Raw genomic sequence first — 25903 nt, forward strand, 5'->3', positions numbered from 1 at the left:
GTTTGTTAATGACACCACCGTTCGTGTTCCTGCCTTAGTGCATAATGAGAAGATGGTAGAGATGACCATCACCAATTACTGTCTTTCTTCCCAGTGGATATGCCCTCCCATTGACTTCCCGGGGGTTATTGTATATATATTCCTCCTGGAGATCTTTGGAATCTATAGCTGATAGGATGTGCAAGTATGTGGGTGCAAAAGCGTGGGATGCCTTCATACAAAAACGTAAACAGCGTGGCTTCTCAGAAATACGTCCATGAAGCTGAGGTTCTGTTTTAGAAGGCTGCCCTCTAGACTTTCACTCTGGTCTGCTTGTGGCGCTTAGACATGGGAGCGGTAGGACGGAGGATGGCATTGTGCATATTGTTCTCATAAATACAGAATAGATATGACATTATGGTAAAAAGGTAACGGTCAGAGTTTCTACGAGCGTCTTTTCCCTTCCTTGCTGTGGCAGTGGCGGCAGGCAGATGGGGGCCCATGTCTTGGAGAAGCTGCCCATCGGATCGCGTTCTCTCCCAACGCACGCTGGTTGACCTACGGCACGGCAGGTACAGTGTCAGTGGCTGGGGTTGCGAAGATGAATGGGAAGCCATTCTCGTCCTTGAGAGTGTTAGAGTCTAATAGGAGAGAGACTCAAGAGTGGAGGATGACAGTATCCCATGGAGGTGACCATCGTGGTTTGCTCAAGCTGGTGCTTACCATGTCCTGATTCGGCACTGCTCTTTTCCAACTCTGTGTTCGGTGTCCTCATGGTGGGAAAGGAGGGAGTATTTACAGCATGGAAATTGACACAGGCTACTACAAATCTTGGCTTTTTTTTCTTCCCCTGCAGGTTGGTTGTTAAACATTTACCAGCACACCACTGGGTGTCTATGACCGGCTTTAGGAGCATAGAGGAGGGAAGGGGTTAATTTGTCTTGGGCGTTGGGAAAGCACAGAAGAGGGGTGACCTTGGAGGATGGTAGGAGAGTGAGTAAAAGGGAAGAAAGATGGATGAAACTCGGAAAAGGCGAGAGGAGATCCCAGCTCACGTTTACCTTTGAGATGACGGTCACAGAAGGCAAAGGCAGTTGTGAGAAGCTTCTGTTGAGGGTGAGAAATGAGATGAGTTGCACCTTGGGATTTAACCCGACTGATACCGAACGGCAGCAGCTCTGGGTAGCTCCGTAGGTCCTGGGGCTGTGGGCACACCTAGGGCAGGAATAGGTGCAGTGTATCTCCAAGTGAATCAGAGTCCTTTGATGGGGGCGAGGGGACACACAAAAATGCGGATTCCCAGGCTCCTCCTCAAACCAGGAGATTGGATTCTCTTGGACAAGGAGCAGGGGCTTTGGGATTTGCATTTTTTAACGGTCTCCCCAGAAGCTTCCTTGCACCCTGTAGCTGGAGAACCATTATTTCAGAGCTGGCACATCCACGGTTCTCAATCTGGCGTGATTTTACCCACCCCGCCCCTGGAGGACATTTGGTAATTGCTTATTATGGATTGTCACGGCTGTGAAAATGCCACCGGCATCTCATGGGCCTAGACCGGCTGCTCAGCCTCCCACAGTGCCAACACAGCACCCTCCGCGGAGAATGATCTGACCCCAAATGGCAATAGTGCTGAGTTCCAGTTCCTAAGGAAGGGTCCCGAAATAAGTACAAGTCAGCTTGTGTCCCCAGGTGGGCCCTTTGCCTACTAAGGTGGGGGACTGGGGTGGGTATGGACTTCTGGGTCGAGATATTGGGCTGCTGATTTTTCAGAGAAATGGGCAGAGTTCCTACCTACTGAGCCCATGTAGATGACACTCTAGGAACGGCCCATTCATGATCCGCTAATGTGTTACTTTTGCCCCTGATACAAGAATTTTAAAAATTAGTCTCACAAAATTGTGGCCTCTTCTTTGGGAAAAAAAAAAATATACCACTGGTGCCACACAAAGTGGTCTTTGCTGGCCTTCCGCTTTTCTGAAATCCAAAGGTAGATCTGCATTGAAATCACACTGGCTCAGAGCTGAATGAAGTTACTGTTTACGTGGAGTTAAGAAAGCTGACTTTGGGAATTCTTTTTAAGTCTGGGTTTAAGTTTAGAGGACGCCAGCTAGGTTTTCTCCCATTCTGCTGAGATGATGGCCAGCCAGTCCCTGCTAGTAAGTTCCCCAGATCAGCTCTGTTGGTATGGTGAGTCTAGTGAGAGGTAGATACTTACCTTAGAAACGGTCTTCTCAAAAAGAAAGAAAGAAAGAAAGAAAGAAACTGTCTTTTCCACGAAACGTCAGTGTTTCCTTCTTTAAAAAAATATTTTATTTATTTGACAGAGAGAAATCACAACTAGGCAGAGAAGCAGGCAGAGAGAGAGGAGGAAGCAGGCTCCCCGCCCAGCAGAGAGCCCGATGTGGGGCTCGATTCCAGGACCCTGCGATCATGACCTGAGCTGAAGGCAGAGGCTTTAGCCCACTGAGCCACCCAGGCGCCCCGTTTCTTTTTCTAATAACAGTATTATCTGAAATTATGCCTTGGGCCCTTAACAGATGAAGATTCTTGGTCTTTTGTTGCGTTTCACCAGATTCGCGTCCAAGTTCCCATCCAGATTTGGTTTTTGTTGTTGCTGTTGTTTGTTTTTAGACTGGCTGGACGGTTCATCTATATGGAAATGAAGTGGGCGGGGCCTCCTCCCAAGGTGTTCTGCCTAACAATTAGGTCTCCTCCCCCACCCCCCCACCCCTGCTACGCCAAAGCAGGACTTCGGGGCCAGATAACCCTTTTCAAAAAGATGGTCGGGTCCTGAATGGTGCACTCCCTTGGCTGAAATAATCGTGCGCCTTCCAAAGGTTTTCGTGCTTTTGGGGCGCTCCTAAAAGGCAAAGGCCTTGAGGCCCGAAGCTAGCTAGTTAGTCAGGCTCTGAGCAGACCCGGAGCAGCGAGATAAGAATAGAACTAACTCATCCTTTACTTTGGGAGCTTTCGCCGTGCTTCCAGCTGCTTCCAGCCATTTAAATCCCGAAAGCTCTGTAATCCTGGCGGAGGCAGCCTTCCTGGCTCCCAGGACCCACCCCTTCCTCCTGATTGGCGGGGCTCCTCCGGGGCCCAAGCCAGCCACCTACGACGTCTCTGAGACCCGATTTGAAATAAGAGCCAGGCGGTCCTCGCTTCCCGGAGCCCGACTTTTCATAGGCTAGGGAAGAAAAGCTTGAGAAACTTGACATTGTCTTGGGCAGAGTGCGTGTAGCAACAGATCAAAGAAAAAGGAAGAAAACGTGCTCTTTGCTGCCTGTGGATCTCACTGAGTTGCTTTTGTCTGGCGGGCTTCTGTTGGGTTTGCTGTTTCCCCTCTGAAGACCGCGGCGTGGGCTTCGAGGCAGCTCGCTCCCTGCCGGATGGGTCATGGAATTCTAAACATGAGGCAGGTAAGCTCGGGGGGCTGCCCGGGCGGGCGGAGAGGGAGGGCGCAGCCCGGGGCCCCCTGCGATGGTGCTCCGGAGAGCTCGCTGGCTTAGCAGATGCCGGTCCGGGTCCGTCCATTGGGCGTGAGGGCGGGGCTGCATTTTCCTACGGGAACCGAAGAAGCCGATTTTCCGAGCCCCCCCCCCAACCACTCTTCTACCCCCTCCCCGCTTTGCCTCTAATGGTGATGGGTGATGTCAGCCAGTCATTGTAAAGGGCTTAAAAGCGGTTTGTAGAATATGTAAATCAATTCCAGTTTGCGCTCGCTGGAATGTATTGAGCGGAATCCCTCTCAAGCTTTTAGCCTCTCTCCTACGCTTCGGATTAGAATAAAGATAACTGAATATCCTGAAAAAGAATTACACGGGGCGTCTTATCTCATTTTGGCTTCCCATTCTGAGCACTTAACTGTGTTTATGGCTGAGAAGGCGGAACCAGCCTGAAGTGAGCATAGACAGTCCTTCCAGAAAAATGCAGATTTGTTTTTCTGTTCTAGCACTTTGGAAACCGTGTTGCTTCTGGACGTGAGATGGCAACCCTGAAGCGGGGAGCTGAGAAAGGCTCGGGGTTACTTAAAATGAGTCTTTGAAAGGAATTCTAAACGGGCAGCTTCTTCCGTGGCTTTGGGGTAGAATGATAGAATTCCTATCAGCCCAGGCAGAGGTTTATAGCTTTACCAGTAAGAAAAGGAAAAGAAAAAAGTGGGTGTTGCGCAGCCAAGAAAAGGGTGCGATTTACAACTTACTCAAACTTTGGGAAGACTCTTATGTCAATATGTAAATATCAAGATCACTACTCACAGAGAGGGAAGACAAGATTGGAAAAACATGCTGGGAGGCTGGCAAGGACGGAGAATTACCAGAGGAGCGTTAATTGCTTTTGCCAGCTTCTGATAAATCTGGGTGGGAAAAGTTAGCATCTGCATTACCACCAGAAAACCTCTTCACTTTTTTTTTCCTAAGTGGGTTCAGCACACGCCACCCGGAGCACTTTGGGGAAGGTGATTTGCATAGGAAGCAAACTTTCCCTTTGAGGGCCAGGGCGAGGGGTTTAGAACTTTCTGTCCATTTCCTGCCACCTCGGGAGGTGGTGCAGACCGCCCCCCCCCCCCGCCTCCGCTGCACAGCGGACAGGCGCCAAGACCCTCTGTCGCTTACTCCCTAAGCAAGCACGGTTGGCAAGTTGCAGTGAGTACCGAAAAGCGGATTTAGACAAGCAAGTGCCGTGTGTTTTCAATGAATTGCCCTTGCCTTGCTGAACACTGCGGGGCCGAGGCTGAGCTGCTTTCAGTTCCCCAAACCCACAACCCACCCCATTCTTTTTATCACCGAGCAGTCAGATGGGTTGGGGTAAAGGAGCAAGAAGCCCAAACGGGAAGGATCTAAAAGGAAAAAGAGGGAGTGCAAAACAATTTTGACAAAGGTCCTTAGCTGGAACAAAGAAGTCATTTGATCCTGTGCGGGGCCACCTGTCCTCTCCTTACTGGGGTCTGAGCTCAGTTTTCAGAATCCCTGTTCCCACACGGTCCCTGTGGAACGGTGGCACTCCCCGTGCCCGATGCCAAGAGGCATGCTGTCTGGCTTGGCACGATTTCCCCCGTGCCTGGCGCGTCGTGGCATTCGTGTGAATTGGAATTGAGCCTGGTATTGAAGTTTGAAGGGTATGCATGTAATAACTCCTTTGTCATTTAGTGAATGAGCGACTTTTTAATCCTCTGACTACGTGTGTCTCATCATTTTTTGGCCTGTTCCAAGGGTGGGGTGGAGGAGTGGGATGCTGCGGGGGTGGGCGGACGGAAGGAGAGAAGGGGGGAAGTCCTTGCTCCTCCAAAGAATCGGGGGCAGTCCAGCGTTTCAAGCGTCTCACACATTGTTCCGCAGCAGCTGTGGAGGGGCGAGGTGGTGGAGTTTGGTGTGGATAAAGCCTAACTTTATTTGAGTTTCTCTTGGGGCAGACTGCCGCGTCCCTGGCTGGGGAAATCACACCCACCAGCCAGTTGGCCAGCCCAGCCGGGCCACCCCCGCCTGGGAGCCCCAGCCAGATTCGCAGCGTTAACTATCAAATAGGTCCGTGTGTCATCAGCTCGGCAGTGAAATCCAATCTCTTGGCTGAGGAGTGATCCGTCCCCGGGGCTGCACAGTGTGGAACAATGGTGTGGCAGCGCGGAGACCCCTGCCACGTCCTAGGTATAGCAGGGAGCCGGGAGTCGCCAGCAGAACAAGAAAGCTGCCTGCCTGGAGATGAGATTCAGAGCGGTTTGGCTTTCTGCCAGGGTGGCAGGAAAAAAAAAACGCATAGAAGGTTAATATTATTTGAGGGTTCCTAAGGTCACGCTGCGTGAGAACAAAAGAAAAGTGTAAACCTGATTGGCCTTTATCAGGAAGTAATTTCAAAGCGTGTGCCAATCTTTCTCCGCACTCTGATCCTAAATGGGAAACTTTCCTGAAACTTCCTTGAGAAGGAATTTGCTGTGTTCCCAGGCAAGAGGAAAGGCATGGCCACCTGTTGTGGCGGCCCCAGCTAGAAACAACAGGTTGGCCTGTTCCTTTCTGCAGCTCTCCTCCCCCCCCACACAGCGCCCGCTCATTGTCCCTGCACCAGTGAAGAGCAGATGATACTTTCTGGAGCTAGAAAGGAAAAAATCCCTCCTCCAGACAAAACTGCCCCCCAGACCGAGCTTGCGTTTTTGATATCCTGATGACTTTCCGAAGCACTCCAAGAGAAGAAGGCGCACGCTGTGATCTCTGGTGGGCTAAAGCAGATCACCGCCTTTTGCCTTAGAAAGTGAAGGGGAAGCAGGAGGTCGCTATAGCCTGTGCGGTCGGCACCTGCTCGGTTCTTGCCTGGTGCTCTTACCGTGCTGTTACAGGGAAGCTGCGACTGGCCTGTTCTGCATTCTTCAGATTGGAATTAAAATGCCCAAGGACATCTGGTTTAGTAATGAACATCTTTGTACTCATCTTTCCTTGGAGGATTAGAAAGTCCTTTCCCAACATGATCTATTTATTCTCTGTCACATCCCCAGGAGAGAACGAGGCGGCAGTTTGATCCTCATTGAACAAATGAGGAGGTGAAGGCAGAGAACGGCCAAGTATAAAGATGTGTAGCTGATTAGGAGTGGTTCTGAGGATGAGTCCTACCCACTGCGAAAGGCAGGCTACTGGGGCGCACGGGGGGCTTGGAATTCGAGGTGCTGGAGCTTAAAACGGGACTCGCCTACAGCATCCTTTTTTCTTACGGCTCTGTAAGCATCACGTAGTATCCCGAGTATGTTTTATGGTTTCCTTCATTTGAAAGTCAAGCCTATAAAAGTTGAAAAGGCATTTCTGTTCTCATTTGTCCCAACATGGAGATAGAAGGATACTGTAACTAACCAGAATTTAAAATATATATCTGAGAAATGTTCTCTTTCAACAGCTGTTTCAAGTTTTTGCATGTGGTTTGGAGGTCGGTTTGGAGGTCCCATGTCTTCAACACCCCGTCGAGATGTCCCTGCCTTCCCGGCTATCTCTCCTTTACAGGGAATGTTAGAATCCTAAGACTTGCTGTCAGATTAAAGATTCTTATTGGTCGTTTTGAAACATTCAGGTTGACTTTTCCTTGCCATTCGTTATGACATGCGTTCGTAGTTTGCTTGGCTGTGGACTGCGTAGGCTGTGGACAAATCCTTTAATTGGTAGGTACATGTTATCCGCAGACATTCCAGCGAGTTTTAAGGCCAAGTGCGTATGTGGATGTCTCCTGGCTTTGATCCCTTGTGTGGTAAATCGACATCCAAGGTAGCTATGGCAACCTGCTCTGCGCGGTGTTTCGTGAAAGGGGGGGATTGGGTCACTGGACAAAGAGTGATTTGTTTGATTAGAAGAAGGTGGGGCTGATCAGGACATTTTTTAACCCGCATGCTCTGAGGACCCCAGTTCATCCAAATCATTCGGATTTTTCTCCGTAGGCAAAAAGAATCCATGGTTCGCCATGACCAAAGTATTTTGCAAATGAAATATAAATGTTTTTCAATCAGATGGTGGCTACTTCCAAAAATCAACTTACGAAACGAGAGGGAAAGCCAACGTATGAGCAGTCTCCCAGTTACACTTAGTATGAATGTTCCCATTTTCAGAACTTGGTGGGGTTTTAAAAAAGAAAGACTGTCGTCCGCGCAGGCGGTGTGCATTTCAGTTAGCCACCTGCAGAGGTCGGGCTTGAAGTGCCGATGATGGAAGGCCTGGCCGCCGAGGCTGGGAGCTGATCCGAGGCCGGAGAATTGCTCTGCTTACTTGGAACAATTAGTTAGCGATTCTTTAATCTTCTGACCAAAGCCACAATGGAAATGAGTTCATTCAAGGAAGACAATATCAAGTCTGCTGTGATTAAAGAAAGGGCTAGAAAGCCAGGTCAAACAGGAATCTAATCTCCCATTTAGATATGGGACAGTTTTATCAACATGATTCTTGCCGGGTCATTATCAATTCCTTTTATTCCACATGAAATTCATCTGGGGGGGGGTTGTTCTAGAAGGTTGATTGCCTAGTTTTATGAGGGACCCTTCTGCATCCACAAGACTCCCCCCTCCACCTCCTGGAGGAAAATATCCCTTTGACATAAATTAGAATGGTTAATGGCCTCCGGAAAGTCAGGTGGTGGTAAAGAGGTCAGTAAATTGAGGCACTGAAAAAAAAAAAGTTTAGAGAGGACTTTCCTAAAATAACACAACACAAAGCAAACGCACAAACAAAACTAAGAACTTACCTGCTTTGTGCTATAAGAAAAATGTTGGCTAAAAAAGGCCCAAAAAAAAGGAAGATGAAGGTTTCATATGCAGTCAGCTGTTTATGATGAGTAGAGTACATTATTCAAGGGCATTTGCTGAGTACATACAGAATTAATGTATCCAGTAGTCCATTCATTTAAGCTACTTTAAATGGTTATTATATGCCTTTTTGAGCTACAGACATGATTTTAATATGATCCCTTGCCCTCCAAGGACTTTTGATCTGATGTATAGCTTATTATTTCTGTAGCTCAATGTAGGTTATTATAATAAGTACATCTATATGCATGAAATAATTACTTTTATAATGTTATTATAAATAATAAGTATATTATATATAATATACTTACAATAAGTACATTTGTATACTTATAATAAGTACATTTGTATGGATAAAAATCTGCTTGATAATTTGGTAGCCAAAGCTTTCTTGACTTTAGGAGACTTGACAAATGGTTTGTATTTGTGAAGTTTAGTTAATTTGTAGCCGTATATCATTTGTAGAAAGTTACAAGTTCCTAGTCAAAATACATTTAACAGAATTATTAAGTAGTAACTTAACCAGTTTTTATCTTTTTTTAAAGAAGGTCTTTCTTTTCTTTTCTTTTTTAAAGGCTTTATTTATTTATTTGACAGACAGAGATCACAAGTAGGCAGAGAGGCAGGCAGAGAGATAGGAGGAAGCAGGCTCCTCGCTGAGCAGAGAGCCCGATGCGGGACTTGATCCCAAGACCCTGAGATCATGACCTGAGCCGAAGGCAGAGGCTCAAACCTCTGAGCCACCCAGGCGCCCCAGGTCTTTCTTTTCTTTATTTAAGACTGTATTTATTTGATAGCGTGCACGTGAGCATACAAGCAGAGGGAGCACCTGAGGGAGAGGGGGAAGCAGGCTCCCCGTGCGGGGCTCGATTCCAGGACCCTGAGATCATGACCTGAGCCAAAGGCAGACGCTTAACCACTGAGCCACCCAGGCGCCCCCTCACCAATTTTTATCAATAGAGAAAAATAACTCCAAGGCAGTCCCCAGGCCAGGAAGGCTTTGTGCTCTAAGAGTTTGGTTGTTTGAAACCCTGAAGGTTCTCCAGTGAGAAATGATTCCATTTCTAGAACTCGCTGTCTTAAAAAACATAACCAGTCAGATTCAGTTCTGAGTTTTGAGGACATGCCTTCATGTTACACAGGATGGAATGCAGAAGGAGAACGAGTTACCGTACTTCGGCTAATGGGCCCCTCTTCGCAATATTTGAAGTAGGAAAAGTTTAGTTGAGTTTGCAGCTTTCTTTCTACAACCTTCTGATACCTTCTAGCTCCCACTGGGACTCCCTGTCCAAATACAGTGAATTGAGTTTCTGTAAGTGCCCAGTTTCCCTCCTGTCCTACCCCACCGCCAAAACACACTCCTACTTCATCTAGACAATGGTCTTGGCCAGGTGTTGGGGGAGAAGCAATATGGTGAGCTAAGGCTCATGCCTTAGTCCTTCGAACCTCAGGATGAATCTTAACTTGGAGAAAGAGTAGGTGATAGAGCCTGGAGCCGCAAAAATCAGGATTGCCCTTTCCGGAACAACGTTTGTGGGCAAGCTCATGGCTTTGGCAGATGGGACTTGCTGGTGTGTCCACCTGTGGGTCCGACCTCTTCACTTGTTCTTTTCTCGGCATCCTGCCTGAACTTGGGGACTCACTGAGGTCTTTGTGGGTGACAACCAAGAAAGCACAGGGGGCCAAGTGAGGGGAATGATGGTTCTTGTGGGTTTAGGTTGTTTGTAAGGATTCTCTTCGTAAGCTAAACGCTGTCTACTGGATTAGAAGAAATGGAAAGAAAGAAGTGGGAGCTTCCTCTTACCCACACAAGTATTGGAAATGGTGCGTACATTTCCAGTTCATCATTTGCCTGCCTGTCTTGGGACTGAATTGTTCAAGACCAAGAGTTACAGGCGCCTGGGTGGCTCAGTGGGTTAAGCTTCTGCTTTCGGCTCAGGTCATGATCTCAGGGTCCTGGGATCGAGCCCCCCATCAAGCTCTCTGCTCAGCAGGAAGCCTGCTTCCCCCTCTCTCTCTGCCTGACTCTTTGCCTACTTGTGATCTTTCTCTTTTGCTGTCAAATAAATAATTTTTTTTTTTAAAGAAAGAAACCAAGCGTTACATCTTAATTGCCTTGAAATCCCCGAGCCCAAGCACAGTGCCTGGCACACAAGAAGAACCATTACCTATTTTATGGGTACACACTACATGAATTTTTAGCAGGAAAGAGCATCTTCCAAGGGAGCATTTTCAAGAGGAAGAAAGGGCGTTAGAAAGATTGGGGAACAGCAAGGACTGAATAGATAGACGTCAGAGAAAAATCAAAGGAAGTTGCAGTTGTTTGACCGCCCATGCGGTTGTGTTCTGGGTGAGGACAGGGCCTGGAACATGGCAGGCGGCTTAGCTTCTACCCTCTGTCGTGGGGCTACAGAACCAGTTACGAAATGGGATGTGTCCTCCGACAGCGCAAAGCCTAGAAGCAACGATGGACTCTGCTTCTTGCCCTCATGGAGCCCAACGCGGTGTGTTCGGCCCTTGGCCCATGTGCAGCTGGTTTATTTTGCCAGGTGAGTGGTGTGCCCAAGGCCACTCAGCAGCTGGGAGAATGCTTCTGAGAGAAGACAGCAGTCTTCTGCTCCATTCTGCGCAGATGGTGGCCACATTTTCTCTACGAGATTCAAGACATATGCTGGACAAAGCATTTTCACTGCTTCTGGGTGTGACAGACTGAGAGTTACAGTTAAAATGATGAAATAGAAGTTTCTGAGACATTTACTGGTTTACGGAGACAACGGGACGAATACATTTTCAAAGGGCCCATGCAGTAGGCTGTGTTGTCTGTCGCATGTCAAGTGGTGGAGTGTGGCTTCGGTTGTACGTGTTTTGAAGTGGCCTTTCCCCAGATAATTCAGAGGAAAGGAGCTGTTGTGGACAAGTGCGATCTGTTGAATGCCCTGCTCACTTGCCAATAACTAGATGAATGGCCAGATGAAGAAACAGAGATGGAAGACATCCCCAAATGTTAGAAAACTACATGTTTAGGAGACGGCAAGAGTACTGGTTAAAAGTGTAGCATGTGTGGGTTGAAATTTTCACTCAGAGGGATGCTTTACCCCCCATCAGGGAGCAAAGGTATGAGCAAGTTTACTTCTAGAGCCTGAGTCTTCTTGACTCCCCATCTTACTGCCTTTTGACTATACTACACGCCATCTGGTAAGATAAAATTTGAATGTTTGGGGGTCACAGTCTAATGTAATGAGCCAATAAATGCCAAGACAGTTCCAGAAGGCCGATGGTTTCTGGTGAGTCAAGAATCAGGAAGGACTGTAGCCCCTTTAGGAGCAAATACTGTCCAAAAAATCCAAATGCTCACATAGCCCTATCTTTGGAGTTTGTGCTACTTTTGTCTGCATAGTCTTTGCTGTGATTTTCGATAAGTGTGAACATGGCAGAGAGTAAAAACCTTAAGAGGATTATGTTTACACAGAAGAGAGTTGTGGGAGTGAAGGGAGTCCTTTTCTCTGCGAATTAATCAGGGGTGTTTTCTGGAAATAGTACAGGAGAATGCCATGGAACAAATAGAAGGGCGAGGCAAGCAGAATACAAAAATTGGCTACTCGTGGAGGGACTTGGTGGAGGTTTTTTGTTTCAAGAGGATTTCTAGAGGGATAGGATGCTGCTGCCCTTTCTACATCGCTCTGCGTGAGAGAAGGAATAGAAATCATGATGACTGAGTGAGAGAAATTTCTCGGTGGAGAAGAACGTGATAGGAGACTATTAAATATGAATATTTACTGACCAGTGCGTCTCAGCCTGGAGAAGACACTTGCTGAATATTTTTAACATTTCCCCTTTTTATCATTTTAGCTGTCAGAATGGAATAGTTCACATGTAAACTACATTGTTTTGGTTTAACTAACAAAGAATGATAAGACACGAATCGTTTGTGACAGCACCGAACATTGATAACAGAAGACATTAATGCCTGCAGACACAGCCTACATGGTAAAATTCTGGGAGCAAAAATGCTTATTATGTTAGGCCAACGTGCTTTGACCTAGTTTTGCTTTTCTGCTTGGAAATTATGTCAGCATTAGTTACATCATCCCCGCGGATGAGCAATTTCACATTCTTGTTTATTTCAGCATCGTTTTATTCGTTTTGTAGATTTAGTTCTGACCTCCAAGAAGCCAAACTAATCCTCATTGACTTGCACTTTCCTTTTGAAATGACTCTTCTGCATGATAAAGAGAGAATTTTGCGTATTAGCCAAACAACCCAAGATGCTTTCTTCAAAGACACTCATTTCTCCTTGATCGGGAGCCACTGCCCTCTCCCAAGGCCAGGCAGTTTTCTGCTGATGAGAATTAGTCTCCCGTTCTTTGTTGTTTGGGGATGGAATAGATTACGGTGCCTAAGACTGCCATAGTTGAATAACAAAAACTTTGCAGAAGACAAAGCACTCGATAGGACGTTTCCCAGTCCATCATCCTAAAGTTTGCTTTCTTGATCCAGTAGAACTGGTCTGGTGTATTTTTCCTACTTAACATTTTTATGGGATAATTTTCAAAATGAATTATTTCCTCCGTTGATTTCAAGCACATTTTTTTTCCCTGCCGTTTAATACTTTATATCACTAGGGGAAAGAACCACTTAATTCTTTCATACATTTATGAATTCAAATCTTCAAAGAGTGTGAGTTCTTCCAGTGATCAACTTAAATCAAATTTACAAGTATAATTTGCTACCAAAAGACCTTGAACGGTTTTTGGTGCACATGTTTTGGCATTCCTTATTAACAAGTGTAATCAGGCAAAAGCCCACAAGAATATGTATTTGTGGTTCCCCTTCAAAAAGCTACCAACGTACGTTCTTGTTTTTTAATTAAATCCCTTCGTTGTTAGCTCCTCTGCAAATCCTGTCTGAATGCAGAAAATCCAAGAAGGGAGTGTCCCTTTCAAAGCACTAGCAAACTAACCGAATTTTAACCAGGTAAGCTGCTGATAAGCTGTGGATCATTTAAAGAAACAGTCTGAAAGTCACTGGCCTAGGCCCAAGTCCTGACTGTGATTCCGGGGTGGGGGTTGGAGGGGGCCCTTTAAACGGTGTTTGAAACCCTCAACTCAGAGTATTAGAGTATCTGTCTTATCCTTATGTTAATTTAAATCCTAGCATCTTGAAGAAAAACTTCGTTGGAGGACTTCTGAGGGCCCATAGAAACATTGTCAGGATTCCTGAGCTGCCCAAAGATGGGAAGTACACTGTCAACTGATAGCGAGATCCTTTTCTTGGGTTTGGTGGCAGACTCCCACCAATTTTTCGGATTTTCTTAGGCAGACCCGACTGTATTTCCCTCATCTTGCATAAACCGAGGCCTTTCCCATACACTGCTTGCACCCTTTTATCCCCCGCTTTATCCTGGAGAGCCTTCCATAACCGTGCACAGAGCTTCCCTCCTTTTCTTGAACAACTGTGCTGACTTCCATCTTGACAATGTACCATAATTTATTTGACCCTTCCCCTACTGATCCCGTGGGTTATAGCCAGCCTTTTGCTATTAAAGCACCGTGCCTAGAAAAGCCTCGAACATTGATCAGTTTGTGGGGGGCAGGTGTGTCTATATTATAAATCCCCTGAAGTGGGATTGCTGGGTCAAAGGGTGCATGCAGTTTCTGATTTTGATGAATAAGTAAAATTGCCTCCCCAGTGTGTGCGCGCTTGCCCGAGAGAGCGAGCGCAGGTGCAGCCTCTGCCTCGTTGCCTACTTGCCACGGGACCGTGTAGCTTTCCCTCTCTCTTCTGGGTGATGGTGAGTGTCTTTGCGTGTACGCAATGTCTGTTCCCATCCGTCATTTTGAATTGTTCTCGATACTCATTTTTTAGCCCTCTGTCTTTATAATAGCCATTCACCGGAGGGCTGTATCTTGTCGACGGTCCCCGAGTATGTTGGCGATCATCCAAAGTCGCTAGTTCCTCAAGGTTTTATACGAAGGGAAGTAGAGCTGGATTCACGGCAGATCCTCATGCCGGACTCCAGACTTCTGGGCCCGTTTATCGCTCTGCCTTCTGCTCTCTAGCCGGCAACGTCAAGTGCCTGAGCTTTATGAAACCCAAATAACCCCCAAAGTGTTGAAAGCTTGCTCCTGCGGCTCTAATTCTGGGAGGGTCCTCACGGTGGTAGTAGGTCGGTTTGTTGGAATTACGACCATTTTCCAAGGAAGTAAGAGGTTCCACTCAAGACCTTGGAGACATCTTTGAGACAGACGTTTCCACTTTCCCTCTGAAATACCAGATGTCGGGGCACATCGATTGTAAGAGCGGTTTTTAAATTTCTGCCCCTTGGGATGGTTCTGTGTCCACCTTCGTGAAGACTGGGGCTTTATGATCAACACCAGCCAGAGGAGAACAGTCGCACGGGTCTGAGGTTTCACTGTATGCTCTTTGTTTTAATAAGGAAAACCCTTTGGTGCTTAGTAAATATGTACAGCACGTTCTTCCATCGTATGGCAATGATCTGGCTACTTAGTCACGATTGCACTAGCCTCCCCCGTAAAATGGAAATCATAGTCACAGTGCCTGTCTTACTGCACGATGGTGAAGGTTAAGTGAGTTAGTATTTGTCTCTCGCTTAGAATATACCTTATAGAGAGTAAACACTCTGTGTGTGTTAAATAAGTTAGAGAGGGTGGTTGTCAAGAATTGTGAAGGGGTCTGAGGCTTTGCCCTGTCTGCTAGCGAACAGGTCAGCCTGCCGCTGTTTTCTTGGGTGTCGGCAGAAGACACTGAGACTCCGGAACAGAGACAAAGGTCTTTAATCGCTCAGGGCACAGCAAGCAGCATGAGCTTCAGGTTCACATTTGTTCTCCTTGCCGGCCCCAAGTCCCGCAGGGTAGCCCAGAGCAGCCCCGCTGGGTGCGGAGCAGGTGGTGGATTTGCCCTGCGGGTGTGGATCCTGAGCTGAGCGAACCCGAATCTCTTAAAATGGACAGTGAGGACAGCTCCCCGGTGGAGACACGGCCTTCATTTTCCAAGACGGTTCCCTAGACAAAAAAGGTAGCCTGAAGCAAAGACCCTCGGTGCCTCTGCTCATAAGACGTGTGAGGCGCGAGGAAGGGCTCCATGGAGAATCTCCCCCAGTGCGGTAGTCCGGGGAAGTGTGTTCTCGCGCCTTTGCTCCTCGGAACGCGAAGACTTGCGCAGCGATGCGTGGGGTGGGAGGAAAGAGGGAGCCAGAGCCGTCCTGCAGGTCCCTGCCATTCCAACAAGAAAAGCTCAGGTGTTGACATCTGTTTTTCTGCTCTTCCAAAAATATTGGGCTTCTGATTAGGATTTCATTTGAACAAAAGCATCTTAAAAAAAATTGAGGGGATGCCTGCGTGGCTCAGTGGGTTAAAGCCTCTGCCTTCAGCTCAGGTCATGGTCTCAGGGTCCTGGGATCGAGTCCCGCATCGGGCTCTCTGCTCAGCGGGGAGCCTGCTTCCCTTCCTCTCTCTGCCTGCCTCTCTGCCTCCTTGTGATCTCTGTCTGTCAAGTAAATAAATAAAATCTTTAAAAAAATTGAAAACACCAGCTTTCATACAATGATGTTTGACATCATTTTGACAGGGATGAAACTACTATTTAGTTGAGAGAATCACTCCAGGTGGTCAATTTGGAAGCACAGTCTTGGAGACCCTGGAGTGAGGACCCCAGTGCGGGATTCTTGCTAAGCTGACTTAGCAGGATTCTCACTAACATTGGGCTGTACAGGCCCAGCAAGGATAGAGGCCAAGGTTGAGGCCTAGTGAAGAGGCGGAGTGCGGGAGGCTGACTAAAGTTTGATTAAAGAAGGAGTCTTTGTCATATACCACAATCCAAGAAAGCATTCTTCTTCATCTGTTTTATTCTTTACAGGGCTTCCGTGATTTTACAGTATTACACACCTTCTCTTTAAAAAAGTACTCTGAACTGAAATTACGGTTATACTCGTGTTCATGTGTTTATGTCCTTCAGGCCAAAACAAAATGACTAAGCAGAGGAGTAAATACAAAAGATAGAGTCGGTAAAGGATGTATTTTGGAGGTGCATACGTTTGCCCTTACTGAGTGCTAAGCACTCTAACTTGACCATGACCAACCTACAACTGTGAATGTGGCCATTTGGATGCTCTTGTTTCCCAGGGCTCTGTAAGTGCAGAAATGTGTGTGTGTGTGAGGGTTTTTTTCTAAAGCTTTTATTTACTTACTTGAGAAAGTGAGAGAGAGTGAGTGAGCAGGGGAAGGAGAGGAAGAAGCAGACTCCCCGCTAAACAGGGAGCCCAGTGTAGGGCTCGATCCCCGGACCTTGAGATCAAAACCTGAGCTGAAGGCAGATGCTTAACATCTGAGCCACCCAGGTACCTTTAGAAATGTGGTTTTAAAAAAAAATTCTATTTTGAGATAACTATAGGTCCTTAGGCATTTGCAGAAGAATGTACAAGGAGGTCCCATGTACCCTTCATCCACCCCTGTCCCCCCCCATCCTTAACCCCTGGCAACCAGTAGTCTGTTCTCCGTATCTATAATTTTGTCACTTCAAGACTATCATATAAATGTAGTCATAGAATATGTGACCTTTTGAGATTGGCATTTTTTACTCTGCATTATTGTCTAGAGGTTCACCCAAGCTGTTGTGTGGATTTCTGGTTTGATCTTTTTCTTCACTGAGTAGTATTCCATGGTGTGGGTGTATCTCAGTTTAACCGTGCACCCATTGAAAGATTTTTGGGTTGTTTCCAGTCTGGGGCTCTTACAATAAATTTGCTCTACGGGTATAGTGAATAAATTCGCTATATCAGTATACGGGATTTTGTGTGACCCTAAATTTCCATTTCTGTGTGATGGGAAGTGTGGTTACTGGGTCATGTGCTAAGTGCATGTTGAGTTTTGTACTGCGCGACCGGACAGCTTCCCAGTGTGGCTGAACCACCGTGGCGGTCCCACCGGCGATGTGTCAGTGGTTCAGGCTCTCTGCCTCCTCCCCAGCGTTGGTGGTGGTCCTGTTTTTATTTTGGCCAATTCTGGCAGGTGTGCAGTGGTATCTCTTTCATACTGGTTTCTGAAACGTGAAGAAATATTTCATAATGCAATGTGGCTGTCTTCGGTACCTCTCCGGTAAAACTCTTGCACCCCCATGGGCTCGTCTCGGCTGAATTGTCCACGTTCCCCGTGCATGGGGGCTCTTTAGTTGTGCTCTGGCTCAAACGCTGAGAAGCAATAAAGGAGCAGTGTTGTGTAAAATAGGCCCTTCGATGTTAGATTGGCCTTCGATTTATACTCTGAGAACCCCAGAATTGGTACTTCCTCAAGACACCACAGATCCGTACTTGAACCTGTATTCACTTCAGGGAATAGACACGTTTGATACCAGGAAGAATTGCCGACTATTTAAACATTCTTTCTCTTCCCCCAAACATGGTAGCCTTGCTTTTGCATTTGCGTGAGTTCCATAGAGGCATGACTCAGCTCCGTCGTCAGGATGTGCCCAGGTGGGAATGTTCCCCAACACCCGCTCTAGGTTCTTCCAGGTCAGGCTTTCTTGGCCTCGGCACTATTGACGTCTGTGGTTAGATGGTTCTTTGTGGGGCGCTGCTGTGCCTCAGTAGGACGGCAAGCAGCCTCCCTGGCTTCCACTCATTCGGGGCCAGTAGCCAACCCTGCACCTGCCCAAGATCTGACAGCCCAAAGTGTCTCCAGACATGCCAAGTGTCCACTGGGAGCAAAATACCACCCCGCCGCCCACCCTGAGAATCACTGGTCTGGGTAGATGAGAAGGAGAATGTCAGCCTTCAGGTTAGCTCACTGGGCTGCGGACAAACGTCACTTCTGATAAGTACCGATGTCATTCATTTCGCTTCTGCACCTGATGGCTGAAAATTAGTGGTTAGTGGAGAGAGATATCAGCCCTTGTTTCTTACAGAGCTTATATGAATCGAACACACCTAATTAAAAACAAAACTTCACACAAGCGTGGTTTTATTTTACTTTGCATTGATAGTTGATCACTTAGTGTTAGATAGCGTGATTATGTGATTGCATAAATAATAAAATATCTTTATAAAATGAAGTATATCTGTATGTATATACATAGAGAGTTTCATAAAAAAAATTGGTGCCGTCCTGGATATTCCTCTGATTTAACTCGCTTCACTGAATTCTCTAATGGTAGAGGTTTTAAGACATTTAAAGAACTCCAAAACAGGCAAGAGAAAATATAGCCGGTTTTTAAAATTTAAATTATTTGGTAAAAATCATTACTTTATCATGTAAAATACCACATTTTTAACCTTAAATTATATTTACAGGGTTAAAAATAATATGTCTTTTTTTAAAGATTTCATTTATTTACTTGACAGACAGAGATCCCAAGTAGGCAGAGAGGCAGGCAGATAGAGAGAGGGGGAAGCAGGCTCCCCGCTGAGCAGAGAGCCCAACGCGGGGCTTGATCCCAGGACCCCGGGATCATGACCCGAGCCAAAGGCAGAGACTTTAACCCACTGAGCCACCCAGGCGCCCCCCAAATAATATGTTTTATATTTATTATTTTTAACACATAAATGTATCTTTCTATTTAGAATTAAAAGAGGGTGAAAATAATTATTGTTTGAAATATTATAAGTAGCATCTTCTTATTGCTTTAGGAATTAAAATATGGATTTTATATTTACATGGCAATTACAGATTACCAGAGAGAAGAATAACCCATAATCTCACCTAAAAATTACATATTACTGTATCAGTTATACAATTTAAATTCCACTTTTATTTGTCACCCTTTCCTTGTTTTTATTAGCAGCATAATGCAAATTATTACAGTGAGCTCAACAATTTGGACAGTAGTTATCATTAATTCACAGCCAAATTACGCCTTGAGTGGTATTGTTCCACAAGTCCCCCCCGGGAATGCTGAGCCGATGCAGAGTGAAGTCTTCTTTCTGAGAACAGAGATTTATAAAGTGCCTGGAGGTATCGCTGTTTCTAGATGAAGGTGTGTCCTGAAGTGTTTTTGTTCTTTTCTATGCTTCTGTGATCCCAGCACGCTAAACTCAAGTGACACTTAAATACCGCAAAGGCTCTTGGGAGTGTATGAGTTTTAATAAGACAGTTGCCAAGAAAAAAAGAAATAGACGGAGATACAGTTCGACTCCCCAGATAATAGAATAACATTTGTAAATTATTCGTTTCATTATGGCAAATAATACTCAAAAATACTTGAAAATGCTTGAGTCTGTTTAAAAAGGGCACAAAAGGATTTGTAGATTATGTTGAGAAAAGGCTTTGGAGAATGAAATATTGTATCCGTATGACCCAAGAGAACGATCTTCTTTTGTTCATAGGATTATGTAGAGGAGTTTTTGCTTCTTTTTTTTTAATTTAGATTTTTTTAAAAAATTTATTTGACAGATAGAGATCACAAGTAGGCAGAGAGACAGGCAGAGAGGAGGAAGCAGGCTCCCCGCTGAGCAGAGAGCCTGATGCAAGGCTTGATCCCAGGACGCTGGGATCATGACCTGAGCCAAAGGCAGAGGCTTTAACCCACTGAGCGACCCAAGCGCCTCAAGAAGTTTTTGCTTCTAACATGAGAATACACATTTCTTTATAGGCTTAAATCACCCTTCTTGTAGGAGATGATTCTGGTTTTTGTGATTTAATATTCTTCCAGAAAGTCTATCCCAAGTTATAGCATGATAACTTCATTTAAGAACTGCCTTCTAGGGGCGCCTGGGTGGCTCAGTTGGTTAAGCGTCTGCTTTGGCTCAGGTCATGATCCCCGGATTCTGGAATCGAGTCCCTCATCGGGCTCCCTGCTTGTTGAGTAGTCCGCTTCTCCCTTTCCCTCTCCCCTTCGCTCTGCTCATGCTCTCTCTCTCTCTCTCTCTCTCAAGTGAATAAATAATCTTTAAAAGAAAAATAAGATCTGTCTTCTAGGAACATCACACACTTTTGAGTTATTTGCGCAGCTCTTACGAGCCAAGCAAGAGGCTCATTTATTTTTGGAGTTTTATAGCAAAGGGGCGCTGGACCTCCCAATAACTTACCTTTAATTTCCAGTATTGCCTGACAAAACTCTTTTAAAGATCCAATGAATATTGTCAACCTGGCCCCTACTTGTGCTCATCTTTGCCTTCCCGTATTCCTTCCTATGCAAGGGACTGATGAAGTGACCTTTTAGGGTTACATGATATCTTAACACAAATTGACACTGATCTGCGGAGGTTATAACAGCAGCTGAACGTTCCCTGAAATCCATAAAATGTCAGTAAAGGAAGAAAGACTTCAATTTTTTGGCAGTTATTTTAAAGCAGTTCTTTGAATGAGTCCTCAAAACCTGTATAGTGGAGGGTCTGGATTGTCCTCAGTGCCTCGCACAAAACTTATTTACTGATCTGGTAAATGTATGGATTACTGAATTAATTAACAGAAAGCAAACTTTTTAAATGTAACATATTGGTTATTTGGGATAAAATGTGATCTCCACATAATCTAACATCATCATTAGAGCTTTAGGGATTTTCAAATACTCTGGCTGCTACTCAGTCTCATTGGAGCTCCTGAAGTTGTAACATAAGAAACCAATATTCCAGGGGCGCCTGGCTGGCTCAGTCGTTAAGCCTCTGCCTTCAATTCAGGTCATAATCGCAGGGTCCCGGGATCCAGCCCTGTATCAGGCTCCCTACTCAGCAGGGAGCCTGCTTCTCCCTTTCTCACTCCGCCTGCTTGTGTTCCTTCTCTCACCGTGTCTCCCTCTGTCAAATAAATAAATAAAACATTAAAAAAAAGAAAACATTGTCAGTCTTAAAAAAAAAATTTTTTTAAGAAAAATTTTGTCTGAAAAAAAATTTTGACTGAAAAAATTTGTCAGTCTTAAAAGTGTTTCTAGTAGGAGCTCCTGGGTGGCTCAGTGGGTGAAGCCTCTGCATTCGGCTCAGGTCGTGATCTCAGGGTCCTGGGATCGAGTCCCCGCATCGGGCTCTCTGCTCAGCAGGGAGCCTGCTTCACCCCCACCACGCCTGCGTCTCTGCCTACTTGTGCTCTCTATCAAATAAATAAATGAAATCTTAAAAAAAAAACTAATTGTAGTAAAGACAATTAATGTTTTTCCCCTTCTAAAAGCACTTCAAATTGTATAATAGTTTTGAGATTTTTTACTTTGAAACTGTAATTTTAAGAAATATAATGTCATTTCAAGAAGTGAAGAGTATTTCTCATTAGTTCCAGCCTAAAGCAATAGAGTGCTTCAAGATTTTAATAAATTATTGTGTTCTTCATAATTAATGTCAAGGTAGAGTCCTCCTTATGGTTCATGATTTTCTTGTAAAAAACACATACCACCTGCCTTGTGTTTTTAAATTTCCAATTTTCTCCTGGAGCGCTTGTCTAGTGATCATGTTGAGAAGTATATATATTTTTAAAAAGAACCTATATATAAAGATTAAGTATTTATCCTTCAAATGATAGATATGACTACATAGCTTCTCTTTTTTGTTCCAAAAGACGAATTTTGGCCTTTTACCCAAATTAACAAAAGGATATAATATTAAATGTCTGAGCAGGTTAAAAATCTCTAACACTTACCTATAAATGTTAACTAATGCTTCCTTTCTGTTTGCTAAATCGCTACATAAATGCTTTAAAAATTATGTTGCCATTGAGACATCATTGTCATCCCTTTTTTTTTTTCAAGATTTTATTTATTTGTTTGACAGCGAGAAACACAGCGAGAGCGGGAACACAAGCAGGGGGAGCGGGAGAGGGAGAAGCAGGCGTCCCGCTGAGCAGGGAGCCCGATGTAGGGCTTGATCCCAGTACCCTGGGATCCTGACCTGAGCTGAAGGCAGATGCTTAATGACTGAGCCACCCAGGCGCCCCATTATCATCACTTTCAAAAGCACCCCAGTCTTTGGGGTTGAGCCATCATGATGGTTTTAAACTTAACATCCCCTCCAGCTGGATTCCTTACCCACCACCCTTAGCACAGATTTTCCATCCCTGGGAGTTAAAGGTCTTGGGTTCATTTCTTCGCACCTCGTCCTGTTTGAATTCCTATAATGTCACCAGCCCTCCTGGAACGCTAGCCCAGCGGGGGAGGGCATTCGCCGAGACCCCTTGCCATCTGGGGCCATCGTTCGCAGGTGCGGTTTGTCCTCACATGAAATCTGTCTCCCTGTTGCTTTTAGCCGTGTTTGGCCCCCTCTGCACAGCACAGAACACGTGCACTTACTCCGTTCTCTGACAGCACTTCAAAGACAAAGCTACTAGGGCCTTCTGGGGGCATTTTTCCAGGTTAAATATGCCCAGATGTGTTTGATTTCGTCTCTATCCTTCAGGATCAAGCAATGTTAGTAAGTACAAATGTCCACCAGTTAAATGGTCTGTCCGTCGGAGAGACTCGCGTGATAGAAGGAAAGAGATACCATTCGGCTTCTAATACCCAGTGATCTTAAAGCCACTGTTTGAAACTCTCGCTGCTTGGTTTATACAGACTTTGCCGAGCAGCCCGCTTCTGGAATGGAAATTCTGAGTCTTTGCTTGTGAGCGAGTGTTAACAGGATGGCGGGCATCTAGGAACTGCGGGGGAAAAAAGTCATTCACGGACAAGGTTTGAAGTTTGTTCTTTTGCTTGTCTGATACTTCACGGATATTCGTCATATCTTGGCGTGTGTGGGGGACTCGGCGTGATAGTCCAAGAAAGGAGTCCGAGGTGGAAGACAGGAAAATTGAGGGCAGCTGAGTGCAGAAAAAAGGGACGAGGGATCAGGAGCTTTCTTCAGCTATCTGGAGAGCTGAAGGCACCTGAAATGATTTTGAACATCTTAAGAAATGACATCAGTTTTACAGAAGAGACGAAAACCCTGGAAAATACATACAGTGTGTTGGCAAGGAGATGTTCGGGGGTTGACAGATCAAGCCAGTATCTCGTGAACGGTAAGGTCATGAAGAACGAGATCTGCAGTCAGGCCTGCCCCGCCGCCTGTGTCGCACGGCCCTGCGCAGGCTTCAGCTGCTCGTTTCTGCGTCAGTGACAGAAGGGGCTTCTGGTGGCAGAGCCGTGCGCTGAACGGCATCGCCGAGACTCACGGGCTTCCCCGTGGACGGAGAGAATGGTTTGTGGGCTATTTTTATCATTTGGAAAAGCTCAGAGGAAATTATAGTTATTACTTTGAAATGATTATTTTCATCAGATACTTATAAAATAAAGATTTATTTATGTATTTATTTGGTTGGGGGAGAGAGAGAGAGGGAGCATAAGCAGGGGCAGAGGCAGGGGGAGAAACAAACTCCCTGACGAGCAGGGAGCCCGATATGGGACTCAATCCCAGAACCCCGGGATCTTGAGCTGAGCCGAAGGCAGATGCTTCAATGACTGGGCCACCCAGGTGCCCCTCATCGGATACTTCTAAGCCTGGAGATTTGTGAAGTTAAAAACGAAGAAGAGATTTTTTTAAAAACATTGTGCTGAGTGAGAGAAGCCAGCCATAAAGGGGGCACATGTTGTGTGATCTATTTATGTGAAAGGTCTGGAATAAACACATTTCATTGAGACAAAGTAGATTAGTGTTTTCCAGGGGTCAGGAGGAAGAGAGAATGGGGAGTGACTGCTGATGGGTACAGGGTTTCTTTGGCTGGGGGTGGCAGTGATGAGAATGTTCTGGAATGTTGGAGTGATGATGGTGACACATGTCTGTGAATACAAGTTAAACACTTTAACTGGTTGAGTTTTTGGTATATAAATTATATTTTAGTAAAACTGATTTTAAAAATGATAATTATAGCACCCAGCCTTAAAAAAAAAGAAAAGAGGTCCTTCAAAGTTAAAAGGTCAGGAACCACTTGCTAATTATTTTGTAAATTTTATCCCAGATTAAAATTTTTTTAAAGAATTTATTTATTTGACAGAGAGAGATCACAAGTAGGCAGAGAGGCAGACAGAGAGAGAGAGGGAAGCAGGCTCCCTGCTGAGCAGAGAGCCCGACGCGGGGCTCAATCCCAGGATCCTGAGATCATGACCTGAGCCAAAGGCAGAGGCTTAACCCACTGAGCCACCCAGGTGCCCCTTATCCCAGATTAAAATACCCCTATTGCATCTCTCTAAAGGGAGCCAGCAGAATATTCCCACAACCATAGCGAATGGAGGTGGGTTTTGCTATTGGTTACATCCCTCTTTCTTCAACCCAATAATTGGGGAGAAGTGTGTGTGTGTGTGTGTGTGTGTAAGTGGCAGTAACAGGGCAGTGTGCAGAGCTAGATCATGAGAATTCCAAGATCTGTGGACACCCCAGCACTCAGGGGGTGGAGTTTAAGCCGTTTGCACCCATCTCATACCATATGTAGTGAGGTCAGGGATCAGTAAACTTGCTTATAAAGACCAGATAATAAGTATTTTAGGCTTTTCAGGCCACCCAGTCTCTGTCAACATGACTCAGCTCAGCCATAAGCAGTAGGTAGAAATGACCGGACACCGACATTTAAATTTCATGTAATTTTCACATGTCACAAAATAGTGTCCTTCTGATTTGTTCCCCCTCCCACCACTTAAAAGTATAAAAACCATTTATAACTTGTGGGTCACATAAAGCAGGCAGAGGACTGTAGTTTGCTGATCCCAGCTCTGGGCTGATGATTTAGAAAGATAGTGGGCCTGCCCGAAGTTGGTCGTAAAGCATGTTAAATTCCTTACCCCAGAGGACTACGTGAAGCATCCAGTTATGCTGTGTGATGTTTAAAGGCCTGGCTATTGAAAGACTAAACTGTGCCAGTCCGCTTTTTAGCAAATTCTGCAAGATCAGCTAATAGGATCTTTTCTTAAGAGTATAATAACGCTACCTTGTGTGGTTTTGAGATTTTTATTTTAGGTCAAGGAACCTAGGGATATCTTGAACAGAGGCCATTAAGAGGTCTGCGGATTAAGAGGCTGTGGATTTAAAGCCCTGGGAATTCTTCGTTGCCCCTAGCTGCTGTGTTTTAACAGCAAAGTTATACATTTTCACATTTTTAAAAAACTATCGACAAAGCTGCTTTATGTTTTATCTGAATTTGACACACTTCCAGAGAGACGATCTCTAATTTGACTGATGAGTGCATCCAGTGTCACTTCCATGACAACTCATTTACAGAAAGAAAAGCTGTTCAGCAAGGGTGTCTCTTAGATCTGGAAGGAAATGTCCCCAACGTTCCAGTGCAAGAGGGAGAAGTTGCTGTTAGAGGACTTGCACAGGATGTGGCCGCTAGGACTTTCCGGGTAATGAACCGGAAATGCAAAAGGAAGAAAACGGTTTGAAATACACTGGCCATTTTATAACGCACTTCGGGGACTTACTTTCTGATTTTAGTGGAAGCCAGAAGTTGAAGAACATGGAGATTTGGCAGACGTCTGACCCACTGACCCTGACCCCCAAACATAACCTTTAGTTCTGTAACGGAAGTATTTAGATCTATTAAGGGTTTTTTTTTTAAGATTTTATTTTATTATTTGACAGAGAGAGTGAGAGCGCACAAACGGTGGAAGAGGGGAGCTGGGGAGAGTAGAAGGAGAGGGAGAAGCAGACTCTCTGCCAAGCAGGGAGCCAGATGCAGGGCTCGATCCCAGGACCCAAGCTGTGATCGACCCGAGCTAAAGGCAGACGCTCAACCAACTGAGCCACCCAGGCGCCCCTAGAACTATTAATTT

General features: G+C 45.5%; 1 protein-coding gene across 4 annotated transcripts in view; it reads left to right on the forward strand.

The window, feature by feature from the left end:
* MID1 (midline 1) overlaps window positions 1–25903 on the forward strand; it is a 341028-nt gene that overhangs the window by 185158 nt on the left and 129967 nt on the right. For 3 of the 4 annotated variants that reach the window (XM_044236011.1, XM_044236015.1, XM_044236016.1), the window contains exon 1: window positions 3115–3392. The exons of the other annotated variant lie outside the window; for it this stretch is intronic. The gene's annotated coding sequence lies outside the window, so the exon portion shown is untranslated. Of the gene's footprint in view, window positions 1–3114; window positions 3393–25903 lie in introns of those variants that run through there. 4 annotated transcript variants of the gene reach the window in all.

This window comes from Neovison vison, chromosome X (genome assembly GCF_020171115.1).
Source record: "Neovison vison isolate M4711 chromosome X, ASM_NN_V1, whole genome shotgun sequence".
Taxonomy (NCBI): domain Eukaryota; kingdom Metazoa; phylum Chordata; class Mammalia; order Carnivora; family Mustelidae; genus Neogale; species Neogale vison.